This window comes from Schistocerca serialis, unplaced genomic scaffold (assembly GCF_023864345.2).
Source record: "Schistocerca serialis cubense isolate TAMUIC-IGC-003099 unplaced genomic scaffold, iqSchSeri2.2 HiC_scaffold_1236, whole genome shotgun sequence".
Lineage (NCBI taxonomy): Eukaryota > Metazoa > Arthropoda > Insecta > Orthoptera > Acrididae > Schistocerca > Schistocerca serialis.
This window is the reverse complement of record NW_026047443.1, coordinates 47,501-52,500: the sequence shown is the minus strand read 5'-3', so window position 1 is coordinate 52,500 and position 5,000 is coordinate 47,501. Positions and strand designations below refer to the sequence as shown.

Genomic DNA, 5,000 nt, shown 5'->3' with positions numbered 1-5,000 from the left:
TGATTAGTAATAAATGCAGAGCCATCAGAATACAGATAATATATACAACCGTCCCTATACATGCTGAAAGACTCTGCACACAATGAGAACCACACGTCAGCCAGACACTATCACACACTACTCTCTGCCTCTAACAGGCACACACACAATATCTAACCACCAGCATGGAAGAACATCCGGTGCATCCTCTCCGCCACATTACACAATCCACACTATCATAACCAGACCGGGAGGTCCACCCAGAAAACAGAATATCCCACCCTTCCGACATCCGCCATTGCTCAGTTAAGCCACGAACACCCACACATGTCCTACACAGGGGTGCACCCAACATCACAATACTGCCTCCTGTCACAGTACACAAACAATGGCAGGAATGAAAGACACACATCTGCCATAACCTTGGAATCGGAGCGCCGCCTGTCATGAGCCACAAGTGCATCCTGACGTGACAAATCGGATGATCCCGCAGGCATGCACTTACGATAATCACTATCAACGAACCTGCCGCCCCCCCCCCCCCCCCAATACACCTTTCCCTACAACAATGTGTACCTTAACCTAAGCGATATTGTACCTTAACCTCAGCTATATCGTACCTTAACCTAACCTACATTGCGCCTTAACCTAACCTACGTTGTGCCTTAACCTAACCTACGTTGTGCCTTAACCTAACGTATGTTGTGCCTTAACCTAACCTATGTTGTGCCTTAACCTAACCTATGTTGTGCCTTAACCTAACCTATGTTGTGCCTTAACCTAACCCATGTTGTGCCTTAACCTAACCCATGTTGTGCCTTAACCTAACCCATGTTGTGCCTTAACCTAACCCATGTTGTGCCTTAACCTAACCCATGTTGTGCCTTAACCTAACCCATATTGTACCTTAACCTAACCCATGTTGTGCCTTAACCTAACCCATGTTGTGCCTTAACCTAACCCATGTTGTGCCTTAACCTAACCCATGTTGTGCCTTAACCTAACCCATGTTGTGCCTTAACCTAACCCATGTTGTGCCTTAACCTAACCCATGTTGTGCCTTAACCTAACCCATGTTGTGCCTTAACCTAACCCATGTTGTGCCTTAACCTAACCCATGTTGTGCCTTAACCTAACCCATATTGTACCTTAACCTAACCCATATTGTACCTTAACCTAACCCATATTGTACCTTAACCTAACCCATATTGTACCTTAACCTAACCCATATTGTACCTTAACCTAACCCATATTGTACCTTAACCTAACCCATATTGTACCTTAACCTAACCCATATTGTACCTTAACCTAACCCATATTGTACCTTAACCTAACCCATATTGTACCTTAACCTAACCCATGTTGTGCCTTAACCTAACCCATGTTGTGCCTTAACCTAACCCATATTGTGCCTTAACCTAACCCATGTTGTGCCTTAACCTAACCCATATTGTGCCTTAACCTAACCCATATTGTGCCTTAACCTAACCCATGTTGTGCCTTAACCTAACCCATGTTGTGCCTTAACCTAACCCATGTTGTGCCTTAACCTAACCCATATTGTGCCTTAACCTAACCCATATTGTACCTTAACCTAACCCATATTGTACCTTAACCTAACCCATATTGTACCTTAACCTAACCCATATTGTACCTTAACCTAACCCATATTGTACCTTAACCTAACCCATATTGTGCCTTAACCTAACCCATATTGTGCCTTAACCTAACCCATATTGTGCCTCAACCTAACCCAATTTGTGCCTCAACCTAACCCATATTGTGCCTCAACCTAACCCATATTGTGCCTCAACCTAACCCATATTGTGCCTCAACCTAACCCAATTTGTGCCTCAACCTAACCCATATTGTGCCTCAACCTAACCTAATTTGTGCCTCAACGTAACCTAATTTGTGCCTCAACGTAACCTAATTTGTGCCTCAACGTAACCTAATTTGTGCCTCAACGTAACCTAATTTGTGCCTCAACGTAACCTAATTTGTGCTTCAACGTAACCTAAATTGTGCTTCAACGTAACCTAAATTGTGCTTCAACGTAACCTAAATTGTGCTTCAACGTAACCTAAATTGTGCTTTAACGTAACCTAAATTGTGCTTTAACGTAACCTAAATTGTGCTTTAACGTAACCTAAATTGTGCTTTAACGTAACCTAAATTGTGCTTTAACGTAACCCATGTTGTGCTTTAACGTAACCCATGTTGTGCTTTAACGTAACCCATGTTGTGCTTTAACGTAACCCATGTTGTGCCTTAACCTAACCTATATTGCGCCTTAACCTGCTCTGTAATTGTTATGCAACTCGTTAAATTAGTGTAGTGTTGCCTAACCGCAACCCTCGCAATATAGTTCGCTATTCGCACTGCCCGGTCCCCTGTGTATCGCGTCATGTTAAACACCTTGCAGGTGTTGCTGACTTTCCACATGCTCCTGCTATACACTGTAATGTGGATAGCAGCAGGACGTACATGCCCCCCCCCCCTTCCCCCCTGCCTTCACAAGCTGGTCGTTGAGAAGTTTGCATGTTCAATGCCCTTCGCATGCCGACGTACTCAGCCTACGTTGTGGTACGGCCTGTCACCTGTCCGCCGATGTACGCAAAACCCACAAACTGTACTGCACATTGGTCCGTATGTACTGAATGATACATCGTGGCACATGTGTGACCGTACGACGACTGCGCCTAGCAACGGCAGACCATACAGTCCAAATATTGTGCACGCAGCTACGTGTCGTCTCCCTATAAGAGCTGGATTGCAGTGTGGTACGCCATTCAGACGTGTGGGAGGAACGGACGCCCTCGATGGCGATCAGCATGAGCAGTCTGTTGATGTAGTGGAGCGTGTATTCGGACGTAGTCGTCTCTTCTCACACACCGTGATAGCATGTTGCACCGCGTTCCACATCTGCGACATCCTGCAGAGGCCGGCTGACAGTCGTTCGCGCAATGGACACCGCATACGTACGGGGGCTACCTTCCACGTGTTCTCGAGGCGTGCACATGTTGTTGCGTCTATGTGGGCAGACGTAGTGTGTTGTGACACCTGACACAGGCATGCAATACTCGTTGCAAATGGCGATGGACGTCTACGTTTGCTGGTGACGTTACGCAAATGAACAACAGGTAACCCGTTGTGGTGCGGTTGTTCTCGCTAGAGGTGAATCAGTGTTGGCGACGATCGGTCGAGCTATTAACTGGTTGTTTCAGGGATACCCACCATGCCCACGAACGTGAAAGGGGATCTGGGTGTGAGGCGATACGCGGCGGTGGCTGGGTGAGACTGTCCCCGGCCGGTGAGGGGGGGCCGCCCGGCGTGCTGGCAGCGCGGTGCGTGGGCGCACGCGCTACAGCCGGCTGGTGGGGGCGGCCAGTGGCAGGCGCGCCGGCCGACGGACGCGGCAGGCGGCGCAGCTGCGCGCCGGGGCCCCCTGCTCGCGGCGCCTTGCGGCCAAAGTAGGTCCTCGCGGGCCCGGTGCGAAGCGCGGTGGCCATCTGCAGTGTGCTGGTCCGATTGAGGACTGTGTGCGCTGAGGATGCGCCGCCGCCCGGCGCTCGGCGCCGCGACGCCGTCTGCTGCTCGGTCGCCCCAGCGGTTCTCGCAGGTGGTTTGTATCGCAGCTGTGCGGACGTGTTGGCGCGTGCGCTGTGCTGGGAGAGTTCGCTTCGGCACCCAAGTGGGGCTTTTGTCCTTCTGTGGCGCTGGCGTTGGAGCTGCCGGTCACCGTAGGTGGCGCGTGTTGTCTCCCGCCGGCAATGCCACGACAGCACGCTCCCGGGCCTCTGTCGGCAGCGGCAAGCTCAGTTGGGAGCACGGGTGGTCGCACCTAAAGCGTCTACTCGCCTAACTCCGGGCGATTGCGCCTCTCTCGAACCCGACCAAGTACTTAGGACGGCGCTGCGCGCCGCCGGGACCTGAGAGGGTTTCGAGGTGTGTTGTGCAGGGGAGCTCAGCCTCCTCCTGTTTGCAGAATAATTGAGCGGACGCTTGCGTGTTCGCGCGGGCCCCCGGGACACACTCCCGGGCGGCCGGCTGCTCAGCTCTAGTTGACGCAGCTCCCTGGTTGATCCTGCCAGTAGTCATATGCTTGTCTCAAAGATTAAGCCATGCATGTCTCAGTACAAGCCGCATTAAGGTGAAACCGCGAATGGCTCATTAAATCAGTTATGGTTCCTTAGATCGTACCCACGTTACTTGGATAACTGTGGTAATTCTAGAGCTAATACATGCAAACAGAGTCCCGACCAGAGATGGAAGGGACGCTTTTATTAGATCAAAACCAATCGGTCGGCTCGTCCGGTCCGTTTGCCTTGGTGACTCTGAATAACTTTGGGCTGATCGCACGGTCCTCGTACCGGCGACGCATCTTTCAAATGTCTGCCTTATCAACTGTCGATGGTAGGTTCTGCGCCTACCATGGTTGTAACGGGTAACGGGGAATCAGGGTTCGATTCCGGAGAGGGAGCCTGAGAAACGGCTACCACATCCAAGGAAGGCAGCAGGCGCGCAAATTACCCACTCCCGGCACGGGGAGGTAGTGACGAAAAATAACGATACGGGACTCATCCGAGGCCCCGTAATCGGAATGAGTACACTTTAAATCCTTTAACGAGTATCTATTGGAGGGCAAGTCTGGTGCCAGCAGCCGCGGTAATTCCAGCTCCAATAGCGTATATTAAAGTTGTTGCGGTTAAAAAGCTCGTAGTTGGATTTGTGTCCCACGCTGTTGGTTCACCGCCCGTCGGTGTTTAACTGGCATGTATCGTGGGACGTCCTGCCGGTGGGGCGAGCCGAAGGCGTGCGACCGCCTCGTGCGTGCTCGTGCGTCCCGAGGCGGACCCCGTTGAAATCCTACCAGGGTGCTCTTTATTGAGTGTCTCGGTGGGCCGGCACGTTTACTTTGAACAAATTAGAGTGCTTAAAGCAGGCAAGCCCGCCTGAATACTGTGTGCATGGAATAATGGAATAGGACCTCGGTTCTATTTTGTTGGTTTTCGGAACCC

The 5,000-nt window shown here is 51.0% G+C and overlaps 1 non-coding gene across 1 annotated transcript in view; it reads left to right on the top strand.

Annotated features, from left to right (window-relative positions):
* Nucleotides 1–4,053: 4,053 nt before the first annotated feature.
* The window catches only part of LOC126436451 (small subunit ribosomal RNA), a 1,909-nt gene continuing 962 nt past the window's right edge, over nucleotides 4,054–5,000 (top strand). The window contains exon 1 of the ribosomal RNA XR_007580676.1: nucleotides 4,054–5,000. This exon is cut by the window's right edge and continues 962 nt beyond it. This is a non-coding gene — a ribosomal RNA (small subunit ribosomal RNA).